The 18,695-nt window shown below is 38.2% G+C and overlaps 1 long non-coding RNA gene and 1 pseudogene across 3 annotated transcripts in view; one reads left to right on the top strand and one right to left on the bottom strand.

The window, feature by feature from the left end:
- LOC141580294 (uncharacterized) overlaps positions 1-18,695 on the top strand; it is a 146,825-nt gene that overhangs the window by 108,946 nt on the left and 19,184 nt on the right. The gene's annotated exons all lie outside the window — the stretch shown is intronic.
- Positions 3,544-3,940, bottom strand: LOC101031657 (CKLF-like MARVEL transmembrane domain-containing protein 7 pseudogene; annotated as a pseudogene).

Genomic DNA, 18,695 nt, shown 5'->3' with positions numbered 1-18,695 from the left:
CTCAGGGTCTCATTTCTTCCAAATCAGAATCTTGGCCTTGGCATAGCAGACTTGGAGCAGCTGAGAATTCAACTTTTCTGAGTTCTGCTGCTTGTAAAGTTCAGGTTCTGATCCTCAGCTTTTCATCCCTTGACTGAAGATGAGACTACATGCTGCATTGAGGTGATCTGACTTTGATAATTAGCTTTCAGTTGCTGATTAATCACCTGCAGACTTTCATTATCTTTCTCCAGAAGCACTAATTGCCAAAAGAAACAGCCTCCACTAGCCTTACACTTGCCATCCCTCTAATATTTCTCAAGTGCAGGAGACACTACACCTTCCAGTTATTTCCTTCCAGTGGATTACCATTTCAGTTCTCCAGTGGTGGAAATGTTAACAGTAGTACCACTGACACATTTCAGGGGCTATTTATGCTCCATCTACCTTAAGTGAAGAGATCATCATACCAACTGGTCAGCTGGCGATTTGGTTCCATAATCCCATTTAATAAGCTTTTTTCTTGTCCAGTGAGATTAATGTCTATGACAGCACTGTGAGGAAGCAAGATTGGGCAGTCAGTTTGGGATCAGGGGCTGGGATGGTGTGGGCATGATGGGAGCATAGTTGGCTCCACAATGAGGTTTGGACTTTGTACCCATGCATAGATTGGATGTAGGATGCTTTTGTGGAGGGAGCATAACCTTAGGTGAGGTGGTATTTGGGTGATGTACTACAGCATTTAGTATGATGGCCTTTTGTTTTCTATGCAGTGTCTTTCTTTCCTCTTCTTAACAATTAGGATGGGTACAAGAATGAAGCAGATGATTAATAAGTTGTTGTTGTGTTGACTCCCCTTGGGAAACTATCCTGGAAGGTTAAAAATATGCCAGTCTAAGTTGTTTCCTTGTAAGGTAAATACCCTAAGTGCTTACAGGCAATTGGATCTGCCAATCGATTTTATAGGGTTTGCAAATGTGAGGTGCTAAAAAACTATTTGTTGCATAATTAAATGAACAAATGACCAAGTGCCTACTGTATATCTGTGGTAAATCATTCCTTTAACCACAATGATTGGTAAAGAGCTGAAATTAGATTCAGAAATCATCCAAATGGAGTTATATGATCTTTAACTCTTCCTTGGGTAGAATGGAAACAAAAAGATAACTGAATTCAGACTCATTAGGCCTGGATACATGTTTTGACTATGTTACTTATTATTCACAGGCTGTGGGAACTTAGGCAAATTACTTAACTTCTATGACCTTTAGTTCCTTTATCTATATGTTTAATATAATACCTGTCTTGTTTTCCTTACGGTATTCTTATGAGAATTAATGTGAAATATTAGTAGCTAAAACATTAAAAGCTATAGAACATTATACATCTATGGGTGTTTATGATTATTATTACTACTACTAATATTGGTAATTCCCTTGCCTGTTGTAAGAAGCAGGAATGAGTCAGGAAACACAGAAATGGCCAAAATTTAAAGAAGGAGAATAGGAAGCTTGCACAAATAACTTCAAACTATGAATTACAAAATATTAGCATACAAATGGATGTTCCTAGCAGATGGTTTTGGGGCCATTTGTTATGTCTTAGGTTTTGTAGTGGGAATAACATAAAAGAATGACTAAATATTTGATTATTCAGTTAAACATAATATTTGTAATATTCATCTTTATATTAAATTGAATCTCTTGCAGCATTTGCTTTTATATCTTCTTTATCATTTACAACTTCTGTTTCTCACATGCATCATATAATGAGGCTCATTGTCAAAAGGGTGTTTATCTGGTGTTGCTTTTTATCAATTTTTGTTAATTGTTCAGAGATGAGTGCTCCATGGATGTATTATGTTACATTATTTCCTTAAACCATACCATTAAGATTATGGATTTGGGTATCAAGGAACATAAAATACTTTCACTGAAGAAATTATTTTATATTTTCACACAAAGACCTTATGTTATGCAAGTAATAATAAAATCATTGTTTCAAAAATACTTTTTTTTGACCCTGAAGCATGGATGGTTTTTAATCGGTATTTCACATGTTTTCTTGTGAATGTTCAAATCCAACTCATTTACATTGTTTCTTGTGTGATGGAACTATAAATAAAATTATATATATATATATTTTGTGTATGTATATATTGTATACATTATATATTTCATGCCAAACTATTGTTATGCAGTATATGTATATATAGTCATATATACATAAAGACATATATATATATATATATATATATATAAATAAATTATTCATTGCTGTGTGTCTGGATTACCGAAGGTGGAATTCTATAGTCACCTTTTTCATCCTTGCCCTTGTTTTTCCATCTTGTTTTGAGACATAGAAATCAATTAGGAGAACAGAGCAGTTCAGTTTGGGTTACAAGTTGACAAACTCGCTTCAGCCACCAGAACACATTAGCAACATGTCTATTTTCTTGATTTGATTTCCATCAAACTAAAAGATTACCTGAAAAAGAAATGTGTTCAGCACAACTCAGGTTCATCACCTACCATGGACCACAGGCTACTTAAAAACAGGAAATAAATGATCCTATCCCCAGGATCTCAAAGCCTTGTGAATGACTAATAAATAACTACAAAGGAAGGCAGGCAATGAGAGCTTCAGGAGGGGTTTCAACTAGTTGATGGAATCAAAGTAGAAGAAGATATTTATTTTTTTTCCAAGTCAATATTTTATTAAAAAACACACAAACACATGCACAATGGTAACAGAGGCAGAGATGGAGAGGAGAGGCGAGGTCTCCTTGGGCACAGGCTGACCACATTGTGTTTCTACAGGCACGCCTCGTTTCAGGAAAGTGGACCGACTGGCAAGCCAGATAAGTTAGGAGGGGGCTTTGTTTCTTCTTCTTTTCTTTCTTTCTTTCTTTCTTTTTTTTTTTTTTTTTTTTTTTTGAGACGGAGTTTCGCTCTTGTTACCCAGGCTGGAGTGCAATGGCGCGATCTCGGCTCACCGCAACCTCCACCTCCTGGGTTCAGGCAATTCTCCTGCCTCAGCCTCCTGAGTAGCTGGGATTACAGGCACGTGCCACCATGCCCAGCTGGGGCTTTGTTTCTTAAGGCTGCACTCCCCTGAGAGGCGAGAAGCAGAAGGGATTTAGGCAGGAGTATTCACAAACCCCTCCAGCTGTGCTAAGTGGGGGCGTTAGTACTTGAGGTAATTCCAGAAGCAGGAAGGCAGAAAACAGACTTCCCTGGAGGCTGCTTTCCGTTCCCAGAAGAGAGGAATGTTCCCCCCCACTCCCCTGCCTCCCTGCAACCCTCCCCCGCCTCCCCGCAACCCTCCCCCGAAGGCAGGAGAGTCTCCCCCCCTACCCCTCCCAAGGCGGGAGAAAGAGTTTCCGGCTGGCTCAGGAGCTGAGGGAGCTGACTGCCTGGGAAAGCAGGAAGAGGGTGCAGGCCTTTCCTGGTGCCCAGCAGCCTGGCAGGACTTTGGCACAGGAACAAAGGTCCAGAAGCCTCGCCTGGGGCACACGTCCTCCTCTCTGCAAAGCTCCTGAGGGGCCGAGGGGCTGTGGCCTCGTCAGACCGCTGCATTTACACACGAGACCCTACAGGACAGCCATATGCTTGCCATGCAGAGGAAGGTGGCCGCGAAAGCGAAGATCGGCAGAGGCCGGCTGATACAGGTGAGCAAACGGTAGAAGCGGAAGAGGTGGACCAGGTAAAAGGCGAGGATGATTATCAAGTCGCAAATGGTGACCACTTCGAAGTAGCTGTAGGCGCTGTAAGCACTGTAGTCGTCCACAGGGAGCCCCGCACGCAGATGAAGACAATCAGCAGGGTCTCGTGGGTGCGGGGGTAGCCGGGGTCCAGCAGCGCCTCCAGGGGGGCTTGTGCCGGGCTGGGCCGCGCAGGCCCCAGGTCCGAGTGCGCCGCCGCTGGTGCGTGGTGCGGAAGAGCCCGGCTCCGTGCGACATCCCTCGGTCCCAGCTCGCTGGCCACCTCCCGGGCGAAGATAATTAATTTATACTGTGTGGGGTAGGGGTGAAGTGTGGGAAAACTTCTTTTGGTAGCGTTTAGGATAAACCTAGACAGGCATCCTTAATCATTATTGTGTCTAATGACCTGTTACCAAAATAATGTTTGGAATGTATAAAAGATAACGGATTATAATTGAAAACGATTGTATCAAAATAGCTTCTGAAATATAAAAAATTGTGATATAATAAGTACACTTCTTTATTAAGGCATTAAATAGAAAACATTTCATTTGCAGGTGTAATAACTATTGTAATTGCAAAGTGGTAATGAGCATAAATAATTCAAGTTACCTGTAATGACTATAATGTGATATAGATATATCTGTGATTTCTATTTGTTGCAAAGTCTTATGTATGTCTAATATTTTTATTGTTTGTTGCCTAGATTCACAATGAAAGGAAATACTACATTTCAGTTAGAAGTTAGCAAAAACAGAAATGTAATTTTTCTCCTATCCAAATCACAAATCTCTTAATTTTACCTTGGACCCTTTGGGGTCTGTGGATTACAGGTTAAGAACCACTGGCCTAGAGGATGAACAGGACATTGACAGGGAAATTGAGAAGGAGAAGTGTGAGAGGGGAGGACCTTCCGGTATGGTAGAACAACCTGACTTGTTGGGGATGGGGCAGCAGAGGGCATGTTTGAGGAGTAGACAGATATGGCTAGAGTGTGTGAATGGAGTGTGCACTGCGTAGGGCAGTATGAAAAAATGATGGATGTATATGGGGCTCTCTCAGAGGCCTTGGCATGCCAGAAGGAGGAATTGCACCAATGAAGGGACATCAGTGATGTCTTTGAGCAGGAAACCGACATAAATATATTGTTGTTTTAGGAAAGTAATTTGCAGCATAACGGGTGTTGTGTTAAAAAGGCTTGAAGCAGAAGGCCTCTTAGCAGTTTATTACATTGGTCGGGAGAAATATATTGAGAGTTTGAACTAATTCTCTTGGAAAAGAGAAGAGATAAGCAAAAGACAGTGGGTAGGCAGACTGAAAGGACTTGGCAGTGGGAGAGTAGGGTGAGGGATGCAAAAGTGGGGAGAAAAGCTGATTCTAAGGGCTCAACTTGTCAAACAGGGATGATGGTGAAGCAATGAACCAATACAGAGAATGCAGCAAGAAGGGTAAATTTGTGACAGGAGTAATAAATTCTTCATGAGCTATTCATGTGGAAATGTTTAGCAGGCAGTGAAAGCGAATCAGAATCTGGACAAAAGTTCAAGAATGGAAGTGCAGATTTGGTAATCATAATGAAAACAGCTGAAATCAAGGGAGTGAAAGAAATTGCCAAAGAAGGGCGAAGGAGCTGAAGACAAAACATTGTTTGACTTCTTGGCTGTGCAAAATATGTTCAAGAAGAACTGCTTAGCAATTTTGCACATTTACTCCTTGTTTCTTTAGTTGCATAAAGTGTATAATGTGCCTATTATGTTTCTGTTACTCTGCTTTTTCAGAGATCAGTAAGATATTGGCCTGCTTTCAAGGAATTAATATTTTGAGTAGAGAAGATGATATATGAACAAATAAATATAATTAAGCACAATAATAGAACTATGTACACAGTAGAGAATGAAACAGAGAAGGGCAAGATTAACTTCAGCTGGGGTTGGAGTAAGGAAGGCCTCCTAGAGAAGGTGACAACTGATTTGGGTTTTGAGAGTTTACTAGTCGTTTGTCAAGTTAGAAAATGTTTTAAGTAGTGATGATGAACTGTGCAAAAGACTAGTGTATCCAATGAACTGCTTTCCTTCTGTTGTTTCTTGTGACAAATCCCAAACTTGTGTTATACACGATTTAAATGTTTGCAAGACCTGAAATCCTTTCTCCCCATTAGTAGACCCTCTCCTCATCTTAATCTTAAGCAAGACCCCTGAAATTTGGCCATGAAGCTATTTCATGCTTGATCTAATCTTTTAAGTTGAAGTCTAACTTCATTTTTTCTGGTTTTGTTCTTTCAAAAATGAAGATAATTCTGTAATCATTGTATTTTTTTTTAAAGGTTTACAAAGTGTCCAGTAAGTACAGCATTAAAAGTAATGCTGTGTTTAATGGAACATAATTTATCCAAAGTTCTCTGTGTGCCAGCCTTTTTTGCCTCTGGATTTTTTTCATAATAATTTTTATCCTTTCATGGAAATTAGGGCTGTGTTGGGGCTCATGTTTTCAACTCCTACATGTCAGCATTGTTCATGTTATGTCCCAGCTGGTTGAAGTTAGTTTCAGAGTAGAGCCATTAAGAAGTATTTGTTAGATATGTATGTAATGTTTAAATATGAAAAATCCCAACATCATGAAAATTAATTTTTGCTACTTTATGTCTTTATGGTATTGTCTCAAGATAGGATTTTCTCCTCCACCTATTTTTTTTCTGGGCCAGGGTTCTAACCATACTCTCTGGAGTTCTGGCACATACCTATCAAGGATGATAGAAGAGATGCTTAGGAAAAATAAATCAGAACAACTCTGTAAGCATATCAATAGAGTCTTCTTGAATATGCAGTCAGACAAAAGAAATATTTATCTTTTACATATTTAACTTTGAGTTGGACAAGGAATGATCATTTTCCTTTATCTTCTCAATTACCCTGGAGCTGTACAAGTCATATACAGCTCTATCGGAGAGAAAACTGGATGGAACCATTTGACTGGAAATTCATGTCTAAGGCCAACAAGAAAGAGCTGAGACACTGCAGAGAGAGAAGGAATAAATGAAAGGTAGACAGAGACCAGACAGGGAGGACTCAATTACAGAATGACAGGAGATACAAGGAAGAAAATGAAGGTTTGTAACTTCTAGACTTCTTGTGTAGGCTTGTCTATCTAAAAACATATATAAATCATATATATTAGCATATATAAGGCATTAAACTGTTTAGAGGAGACCAATTCACAAAAATGCCAATACTCTATGCTTAAAGGTTCTGAATAAATATCTATTTATGGACAAAAATTCTATTGCATTTTACGCTGTCTTATACATATTATAGAGCTTGGGGGAAGTGGAAACAGCCTTCTCTTAGAAACCTTTTTTTTTTTTTTCTTTTTCACAAATGCGAGGATGGGCTGTAAATGGACCTAAGGCCCTTATGGAGCCACATTGTCTAAAATGCTAAAGAAGTGGTTCTCACATTGGTCCACATAACTAGAACCAGCTGAAGTCTGGTTTAGCCTATTATGGCTTTCTGCCTTAAATTAATTGATTAAATAATTAAACATTTATTAAATTATGCAGCATCCTCTATGTCCCATGTCCTGTATAGGGGCTTGGGAAACAAGGATGAGGATAAACACCCTTTCCTTGAGGAACTGAAGAGCATTAAATATTAAAAAAAAAACCCACAAAAACAAAACCAAAAAACGTATCCTTCCACTCACTGCAAAAAAGTAAAGAAAGGCTATCGAGTTGTTGTTTTGTAGTTGATGGAGTTGCTGATTGAATTTTTATGAGCGTGTTGTTTGGCTACAAAAGGCCCAGATATGTAAAAACAAAATTCCAGTATAAATCTTCCTGAGGCCTAGACTTGGCTTATATCCCCTCTCTGGTTCCTAAATTTTATTAAACGACTTTTTCTTAGCCTTTTGAATTTCCCACACGAAGACCGTTCCAATCCACAGTTTGGGCTGTCAGGAGTCTAATCTTCCTGGAGGACAGTGACAGCCACAAATTCAGGTTGTATCTTTTATTTCCCCCTCCACAGACCAGTGCCACTGGAAAGAACTGTGTCTACCTTAACTCATTGACAGGGATAGTAGTGGATATATGTACCGTTTGGACCTTTATTTTCAGGCCCAGAATTGGACTCTCTATATCCAGTTACTCCTCTTTCTAATCTGCTCCATCCACTCCCATGGTCTTCTTAAAACATAGGTCTGATTGGGCAATTCATAGGGGAATGGTCTAGTTCTTAACATGGTCTCTGTGCTCTCTACCATTTATCTCCATCCTATCTTTACAGCTTCATCTTGTAGTTCAGTGGCTACTACAGGATGCTTGTGTTTTCTAGAAATACTGAACTGAGCACTTTCATGATCTTTACTTTGCTGTTTCCTCCTAGGCTATTAACTCTCTCAGGTTGTTAAAATCATCTTTCAAAACCTGATTTAAATATCACTAATACTTTAGAAGAGCCTTCAGGGTTTCCTTTCTTGATAATAATAATTTCTTTCTCTGGGCTTTCACAGAACTTTACTAATACTTCCTGTAGCCCTAAGGTTATAGGCATTAAACTAAATGGTATAAATCACAGTATTTGGCATAATGAAAGAGTTCAATAACTATTAGCTATTAGTTTTACTTATCACATTGTACCTAAGATAAAATTTCTATATATGTGTAAATAATGTATAAGTCCTCCACTAATATATAAGATCTTTAAGAATAAGAAAAGATAATAACTTACCCCTTTTAGTGCCTAAAATCCTAGATTTGTGCATTTTACCTTGAAGAAGCACAAAAAGCACTTGTTGAAACACTGGTTGAATGAATCTGTTACTAGAGTTTAGAGAAAGAAATATAGGACAGAACAGCTTTTCACCCTGATATGTGCCAAGGCATTCTGTTGGGCTTTATGTACTTTACCTTATTCAATACCCACAACCACTGCAAAACATATATTGATCTTGCTCTATGAGGAAATTGAGACTCAAGGAATTTAAATAATATACCACAAGTCAACAGCTGGAAAGGATCAAAGCCAGAATTCCAAGCTATTGCATTTCTGACTCCAACTCCTAGGCTCTTGCTCCCTTGCTATTTTGACCCTAAGTAACATCATAGTGTCCCCAGGGGGGCTAGTATGTGGACACCAAAATGGCTTTTAGCAAAGATTACTAATACAGTTCCCAGAGAGATTTCAATTTTAAAAAGTCATCTTTCTTTCTTGCTTTTTTTTTTTTTGAAATGGAGTCTCACTCTGTGGCCCAGGCTAGAATGCAGTGGTGCCATCTTCACTCACTGCAACCTCTGCCTCCCAGTTCAAGCGATTCTCCTGCCTTAGCCTCCCTACTAGCTGGGATTACAGGCATGTGTCACCACCCCCAGCTAACTTTGTGTGTGTGTGTGTGTGTGTGTGTGTGTGTGTGTGTGTGTGTGTGTGTTTAGTAAAGATGGCATGTTGGGTAGGCTGGTCTCGAACTGCTGACCTCGGGTAATCTGCCCACCTCGGCCTCCCAAAGTGCTGGGATTATAGGTATGAGCCACCATGCCTGGCAAAAAAGTCATCATTTCAATCCAAAGTTAGATTTCTAGGTTTTTTTTTTCCCCCCAAAGGTATCTCCACCCTCTTTAAGTTATGCCTTTGGAATGGACCATAAAACCGCATTTCATAAGTTGGCATGTGAGTAAATAAAACTTTTACATAGTAATATGAATGAGTGTGTTGTCAAGAGGATCCTAGTTGTGTATAAGTCCTTTAAGTACAATTTCTAGTGCTAATGTTTATCCTTTAATTAGAGGTGTATAGTAGGCTTCTTTGTGGGGACAGAAGAGTAAACTGGAACCATATGGATGCTGCCTCATTTTCATCTGAGCCCTTCCAGGGATTGTAAACCTTAAAGTGGCGTTGGAACCCACTACTTCAGAATCTGCTAAGAAAGGTGAGAACAGTAAGTCTTTGTGCTAAGGCTGAATATACATAGGGAAGTGTAGCCCTAAATCTCTTTGCTCCCACATGTCTTTGCCCCATTTTGCTTTGACTAATTATATAATCCGCAATGTAAGAGAGCCAAGTGATTTTACCTGTCTTGCTGATTACACAGTTTCAAGTAGCCTTTTGGTATGGGGCGGCTTTTAATTTGCTTTAGATTTGGAACTATAAACAATAGGGCTTCCCTGAGAGACAAAACTATTGAGAAGACCAGAAAGAGAGAGACAGAAAGGAGAGGATTTGATTTTGGTAAGGTAAAAAAAACTCAGCCTCTGGGTAGGAATTTTCGTTTGCTGCTTATTGGCTTTGTGCTTGGCAAGGTTCGAACCTCTCTGGAATTCAGTTTCCTCATCTACAAAATGGGGATAATAACCTTCCTTCCTTGCTATGCAGTAATGAGATTTAGCGATAGTGTGTATGAAGTGCCTGGCACCTTGGAAGCCCATGAAAAATGTCTGATATAGTTATTACAGGTTTTATTTTTTTAATTGAAAGGGCTCATTTTTCAGCACTGTAAGCAGTCCTCAAAAAAAACCAGGGTTCAGGGCAAATGTGATTACTGCTGATGATAACTTTTTTGGTGCCCTTTTCTTATTTTCTTGCCCTTTTCGTGTCCCTTGTTTTCCTCTGATTAATGTTCCAAACTCACCCTTATCAGCCTGTCTCCTTTTTTTTTCATACTTTCAGAAAATTCAAAATAAACTGCAGGGGTTGATCAGACCAAATAATTACAGGCAGGCTTTGTTTAGAAGTCAAAAATTGCCTCTTTCCTTTGCCCCGACAACTTTCCTCCTCTGGTCTTTTCTCTCCCTACATGTCAGTATTAAAATGTATTGTTAGACCAACAGATGCATCACCTTGACACTTTGGTGAGTGAAGACATAGATTTGGATAATAGACGTAGCTGAAACATTTTCCTAGGGGTGTCCAGTTCTCTTATTTACACAACCATTGCTATCCCACAAAACAACTGGTAGATACCTTCTCCAAACTAGTAAAGTTCTTATAGATGTGGACTAAGGAGCTGTTTTCCTGAGGGATTCATTAGATTTTGATTAGCCTCCAATACATTTGTTCTAAACCACATGGAGGATTTCCCCCAGGCCAGGCTGGGGTTGTCAGCTGTGACAGAGATGGACATTTAATTTGTTTGTGATTGGGTTGTCAAGGCCGGACATTTGTCATTTGAGATTTCTACTTTACTCCTTTCCCCCAAATCTACTTCTAACAAAAGAAATCTTTAAAATTAGCTAAATTAAAAATTGATGATGTAGAGTGTGTACTGGATTGGTTTCTATTTTATTTTACTTAAGGAAATCATAATTTTGGGGCCAGTAATTAAAATTCCTGACTATGTACAGGCAAAGCTCACACTGCTCACAAAACACCCCAGCAATCTTATCCCATTTCTTAGGGAAGATTTAATAGCAGGTCTGTTCAGTGAGGCACATACAAGTTCATTACCTTTATAAAGCACTCTATGGGAATTTTACTAGTGTCCAAGGCAGTGCTGTTAATGGTTTCCATCCACACATTTCTATAAAAGAGCAAAAGACAGCTTGTGTTAACCTTAATTTCTTGGTCTTGTTTGCTTTCTTGATAATTTTCTAAATTCAAACATTTACACAAAATCTTCTAATCATTGTAATAGTTAGCAACCTGCTACTATTGCAGTATTTCACTGTCCTTGTGGCAAGAGTTGTCGTAGGACTATATTGTCTAAACCAGAGTCGGCTGCCTTATACTTAGCTTTATGCCACATTTCAGCTGAGACACAGGCACAGTTTCTGACTTATGCTGCTGCATAGAAGGGTAAACTGAAGTTAATATTACTCAAATTAAATTCCTCAAAGCCAAACTGGGCAGCAGCAATGCTGGTGCTTGTTTTAGTGTTTTCTGTGGCCTTTAGTTTAGGTCTTTGGTAATCGTATGTCAGCTATCAGGTGAAGTACTGCAGTTGAAATTTTCATATTTTTTTTTTAGAAATTAGACTGTGTCTTAATCTTTTAAATTTGTGATTTTGAAACCCTTTTGGTGGACCCAATGTGTTCTAGAATTGGAAGCCTGAAATTGTTATTCTCTTTCAATTCCTGCTGTCCTGGCATCTGTCTGCTTTGGTTCTGAGCTCTGTGTTGAGACATTTTAAATTGTAATACTTCTTTTTAATTTCAATTTTCAGTTAGGTTGGTCTAGTTAGGATGAAGGTATTATATTAAATAAATACAATTTTGATCTTGTTGTTTGGATAAGTAGACTCTGTGTTAATACCTATGTGGAAAATAAATGACCAATATTTGACTCACCAACCAATTAAGTGCCCACAGGGTCTGTTTAATTTGTACTATGTGCTTTAGGGTCTAAAGAATCCAGTTTGGTTCCAGCTCCAGTCTTCAAGAAGAGGGGAGGTTGACTGAGTTAGCAGAAGTATGAGAAATCATGAGCATGCATCACAAAAAAATCCATTGACACACTGAAATGAGCACATGAGGTTATTACAATGAGATCTTGTTCATTTCTTCTTCATAAGCCGTTGCTGCTAATGATGTGGTAGAAGGAGCACTGCACATGGAGAAGGAAGATTCTGGCTGTGGCTTTTTCACTAACTTGCTGTGTGAGCTTATATAAGTCATTTAATTTTTTAAAAACTCAGGTTAGATACCTGTCAATGTGCAAGTTTTACTGGGTGATTTCAAAGGTTCTTTCTAGCTCTAAAAAATCATGTTATTCTCATAAAGAAATGTTTTATTTGATTGTGACATTTCATTTGGCACCTAATTCTGTACAGATGTCTTAACTCAGAGTATTTTGGTTCTTGTAGATGGAATTTATCATTCTGCTAATGTACCTTGGAGTTAAATGCATGTCTGTGTATACACCTGCTCTCACATTTATAATATATATTACATCTTTTTAATGTACATCATGAGAAATGCCAGTGGACCTAAATGAAATATTACTATTGTTGCATTCATTTTTATGAACTCTGTCAGGCTAAATGAACTAAACAAGGAACAACATGTGCTACAAAAGCTACATTTACTATATACTCAGATGTCTGTGTATTGCATAAACAGAGGTATGGAATATGCTTTGGGTTTTCCTTCCCAAGACCCAGAAAAGTTTCTAACTTAAGTTGAAAATCAAATGGACATTTTGACTTTTAAACATGAGGCTGAGCTATTGTTACAGCCCCTATTGTCTTTGGCAGACAGCATAGCTGGGGACTTTGTAGTTCCTTTTGTCCTATACCTGGTGATTGAGCAGGTGAGAGAGAGGTGAGTTGGATGTGAGAGGCATAGGTTATAAGAATATGAATAATGGTGGGGATGATGAACTGAGGATCAAGAAGCCTGTGGGGACTCCTGAGGATAGACATACTAGGGATCTTTGATCTCTAGCTCTGTATATATTTCAGAACACTTTACATCTTCCTTCTCTCTGTCCTTTTTTCCTGCCAGCTGTCTGGACAACTTCTCATCTTACTTCTTCTCTATAAAGGCATTACAGTCTTTCTTGGAAATCTCACTTTAGTATGAATGTTTCCAAATTTGAATAGTAAATTCGCACCAGGAAGAGTTCTGCCTTGACATTTTTGCACATGAAGAATATAAAAGGATTTGGGAGGCAAGGGCTGGATAATAGGAAATGGGCTTCCAATTTGGGAGATGATACTTAAAGTTCACATTAACAGTTCTTGTTCTAATCTGTCATTTGAAAAGTGACTTAGGGATATCAGGATGTTTTTGTTTTGTTTTTTAACTTTTAAAAAAATTGCAAAATGATCTACATAGATTAAAGTGCACAAATCTTAAGTGTACAGCTCTGTGATTATACACACACACCTATATACACCCATACACACGTTGATATGGTTAGGCTTTGTGTTTCCACCCAAATCTCACCTTGAATTGTAATTCCCATAATCCCCATGTGTCAAGGAAGAGACCAGGTAGAGGTAATTGAATCATGGGAGCTGTTTCCCCATGCTGTTCTCATGATAGTGAGTGAGTTCTCACATATTCTGATGGTTTTTTATAGGGGGATCTTCCCTCTTCACTCAGCACTGCTCCTTCTTGCCACCTGGTGAAGAAGGTGCCTTGTTTTTCCTTCACTTCTGCCTTGATTGCAAGTTTCCTGAGGCCTCCCCAGTCATGTTGAACTGTCAGTTAAACCTCTTTCCTTTATAAATTGCCTAGTCTCAGGTAGTTCTTTATAGCAGTATGAAAATGGGCTAATACACATATACTCCTTGGAATGACCATTAGATTAAGATTTAGAATATCCTTAGCACCCCAGAAGACTACTTTGTGACCTTTCCCAGTATATAAATTCACCAATTTATATTTCCTAATGTCTTGAAACATGTTTAGAAGGTTTATAGTTGTTTAATTCATGGATATCATTATGAAAAAAATATACCCTAATGGTGTTATTTTAAGAAACAAAACCCAAGGATCAGAAAACTTATTTGGATAGCATTGTAAGCATGGGGCACTAGTTCCAAGGGAAACTTACCATGATCTACAGGTATGTTTTTCTTGAGGGTCATTGCAAGACACAGTAGAATTCCAGCAGTCTCATTTACAATCACACTCATCCTCAATAGCCAACTTATGGCTTCCTATGTAATGAGGTGATTTATCATGGTATGTCAGCCATAGAGAGTTCAGTATAAATGAATTCGGTTTCTTAAAAAAAGGCATTTATATCTAAACACTTTTACAGTAATCTGACATTGCTCTTTAAAGGTAAGCACATATGATGTGATTTGCATATGAAGAAACCATGCATTACTCTTACTTGACTGACTGTCAGCTTCAGCAACTGCACCTGGTAGTGCCCAGGTCTGTCATTGTTTCCATGATAGAGCTCATTTTTCAAGGGTTAATAACGTAGACCTTAACATTCACTTTGGGTTGAAACTTGGCAACCACTATGAGTTTATAGCATTAGGAGCTGATTTTAAACAAAAATGGTTTAAATTGATTTACCCCTTTCAAATTACAGAATGTCAAAATAATAGTACTTTGTATCAATTCTAATGCTTTACATTTATTTAATGTTAAAATTTGTAAGCTATTATTCCTGGGAGATGATTTGGGGGATGTGAGCTATGGGGCAAGTTAAATGAACATTGGTTTCCATTGACTTCCAAAATAAATTTGCTAACTTTGATTATTTTTCTTTGGTAATATGATTGCTATTCTAAAAGGAGAAATGTTATTGCTCTCACCTTTATTAGAAGAGAGCAGTCGTGGCTGTGAATGCAATTTGAAAAGAATGATAGAAATAAAATGTTGGAAGTCATGTTTAGTTGTGTAACATCCTGATCTCACAAAGGATTTCTCTCAGCTCAGCACCTCTGAGTGGTATTTGAACTAAGTTAAGCTGGGATTTGTGTAGTTGCTTGTGGTCTTAAGCTTTTCAGTTTTGCAAACTCCACTTAGAAAGAAGAGGATATTTGTATTTCCACTGCAGCACAAACTTTTGTTATTTCATTGAAATGTACATTTTTATTTTCTATACATTTATTTAAAATATGAACACTTCAAGCCTCTTTACTGAGTCAACAAAAGTTAAAATGCCATATTCATTTCTCTCCCTTTAAAATTACTTAGGTGTCAGCATATTTGTATATTTAATGTACAGCCACATTCTAAAGAAAAAAATGCTGCTGGGCTGTATCTATACTGAAGCCATCTTCTCAATGAGAGAAGAGCCGGACTAATGAGAACATCATACTGTCAATTTTTAAACTTTGATCAATTTTTGACTAAGAATGATACAGACAGAAATTTGGAGGAAAAGTTCTCACATATATTAGACACAAGGAGCCTAGGACATCATGTGTCAAAAGCTACAACTTTGTTCTTGTATTGAACAAAGACATGGCTGAAGAATAAGAAAAGCTATAAAGTAGTTAGTATTATAGAGTGTTCTGTAATAAATTACAGACAAGAGGATGATGAAATATAGTCTATATGTAGCAAAGGTATACAGAAGAAATAGCGTTAGCCTTGGAACCAGGCAGTTTTGGATTAGAATTCTTTTATCACTTATTAGGTCACCTGGGCAACCTTGAACCCATTAATTTTCCTCGCTGATTTTCAGTAAGGTATGAATAGTGACTGACTTCCAATGTTTTTATAACAATTAAAATAATGTATGTAAAGTATTTGTCATATAGCTGTTGCTCAGTAAAAGGTGAGTGTTATGATGGTGTAATTGTAAGAATTTAAATAGTGAACTTACATCTAAGACCATACCATCTTGAATATGCCAGATCTTGTCTAAAAAGTGCTTACAAGTCATAAAAAGTTTCTGCCAGTTATATTAGCTTCTCTTGAGGGATCTCAGAGTGCACTTATATCCAAAGTCTTTTTGGTAGCAGGTTTTTCAGAAATCTTCATAATTTCTCCATATGAAACTCACACTCAGGACAAGGACACTTCACCAAAAGTGGCCTATGAAGTGGTTAAGGAGGATAATGCTTCTTGAAGAGGTGCCTAAAATAGCTATACAAATGATGTCTGACCAGCCAATCTTATTCTGTCTTAGGGAAAGTTTAAATTCTGGTCATACATAAAATGATAAGGCAGGTAGGAGGTAAAACAGAAAGACATACAGAGAGAAGACAATAAACATCCATGAGCTAGAAAAGAGAATAGAGAAAAGCCATAGTATGGTGATAGTAAATAAATCAGTTGTGTCCAAACCAGTAAAGCAGAACCACTATGAACAGCTGGACCACTATAATGGTAGAACAATTGAGCCATGAATAGATACTTCTGGAGGGGAAACTATGAGTGGCTGTAGAGTGCTTCCCACTGCTCCTGCCCTACTAGAGTTACTGTTGTATTTACAAGGATATTCCAGTGCTCCCTTAGGTCTGGCCCTATGTGGCTTTTCTGTGATTTCCTGTCTCTTATTTCCCCAGTTATATTGCAATAAAGCCCCTTTAACTGAGGCAATTTGAGTATGTAATCCAAAAAAGGCCAACACATTCCCACAGATTGATTTGTAGGTCAAGGTCAACTTAGAGAAAGGACCTCCCATATCTTCCCTTGAGTCCATGTGAAGTTATGGATGTGTGAAGCATAGTGGTATTTGTGAGAAATTTTGAAGTGTTTCTAGATCATACAACATGAGTCAGGAATAAGTAAGAGATGAAGCTGGAGAGATCAGTAGGGAAAGAGAGCTCTTTAAGGCAAAGTATGAAATGGGAAGGAGCTTGGAACATTGTGGAGAGAAGCAATTAAAGGGTTTCTGAGAAGGGGAATGATACGAATAGACTTTTGGGTATATCAGTCTGATGGTTTTGCAGAAGATTGAGGGCAGCAAGGCCAAATAAACGGAGACAGATACAGAGGCTGTTGAAGAGACTAGCTTCTGATTACCAGGGCTTTCACCAAGGGATAAGCAGTAGGGATGGAGAGGAGGGTATGATATTCAATAACATTTTAATTGACTAAGTCAAAAATGCTTGGTTAATGTAGAGAATGAAATAGGCAGTCAAGGGTGACTTCTAAGTTTCTGGTTTGGATGTCTCGGGATAGAGGTGACATTAATTTAGAAAGAATATAGCAAGAAGAAATGAGTTTGGGAGAAGATGATAAATGTCACTTTGGACATGCTAAGTTTATGATGTCTACAGGCCATTCGGGTAGAGTTGTTTAGAGTATACGTATGAATAGGAAAATCAGTGGAGAAATCAGTGCTGGAGGTAAAGGACACATCCACTTTTATGTGGTATTTAGAGTCACAAGGGTGAAAGAAGTTATATGAGGGTAAAGGAGGAATAGCATTTAGAAGGAGAAGAAACACCACTGAAGTGGTAGGTAGAGGAAGAGGAGCCCATGTCAAAAGGAGAGAAGAAATAGTGAGTAGATTGGAGAAAATCAGGAAAGGATGGTTAAATTGAAGTCAAGGTAGAATAGAGTTTCATTAAGGAGGAGATAATTATTAACAGAATTCAGTGTAGCTAGTGAAATACAGAAAGGTGATTACTGAGATAATGAGAGTTTCAGTAGGAAGGTATAGAGGACATTGCAATGGAGCTGTGAATGAAAATGATGGATGCTGATGTTTTGAAAAGTTTTGCTGGAGATATGGTGGGGTGGGGAGAGCAGCTGGACCATAATTTGGGGCAGACATGGGGCTAAGGGAGATATGGAATCGAGGGAGAATTTTTTTTTTTTCGAATGATGGGAGCAGCTTGGAGATGTTTATATGCTGAAAAGGAAACAGTAGGAGAGAGAGAGGCTGGCTTGAGGTGTATGTGGGAGAGGTTCACCTGATTAAATGATGTCTTAGAGGAATAAGATGAGTCTTAAACAAAGGAAAACTCACCTTTTTTTCTGAGACTGAAAGAAAAGTGTCAATGTATGTGGCCATAGATACAATTGTAGTTTGTAGTGAGTACAATGAGATAGAAAGCTGGATGACGAGATTGTACTAATGAATTCAATTTTCCCAGTGAAGAGGGAGGCAATATCAACTGATTTGAACGAGAGGGGCAGGGTTGAGCCTCTGTGGAGACTGGAGAAAGTCTGGAACTACCAGTTACTTTCAGGAGTAGAAGAGGAAGCTGATTATAAGCAGTTAAAATGCTGCTTAGAACCAGAAGGCAGAGAAATTCAGACATTATGAATGTATAGTGATGCCCTTCTACAAGGTTATATGCTTTTTCTTTTTCTAGGCAGTACTCAGCTGCCTATAATTAGGCTTATATTTTAAAACTGCACTCAAGTTTTTCATGTGTGGTCATTCAAATATGAATTTTCATCTTTGGTTTATTTTACATGCAATTTTGAAATGAAAATCAGGGGACCTTCACACCGAGATGGTAGCATTTGGGCTGGGCACTGTGGAGTGATTCATAATCCTATTTCATATTTAGTTAGATTTTTCACCTCATGCCACACTCTCTTATGGAGAGCATATATTTGGCTTTTAAATAAAGTGCATTCAAATTTGGGGAGGAGATTTTAAAGACTTTATTATTATAATCTATAAAGATTTTAAAGATTTTATTATTTCTTGGG

Source organism: Saimiri boliviensis, chromosome 11, assembly GCF_048565385.1.
Source record: "Saimiri boliviensis isolate mSaiBol1 chromosome 11, mSaiBol1.pri, whole genome shotgun sequence".
Classification (NCBI taxonomy): domain Eukaryota; kingdom Metazoa; phylum Chordata; class Mammalia; order Primates; family Cebidae; genus Saimiri; species Saimiri boliviensis.
Note: the sequence above shows the minus strand (reverse complement) of the source record. Positions and strands in the feature narration are given on the sequence as shown.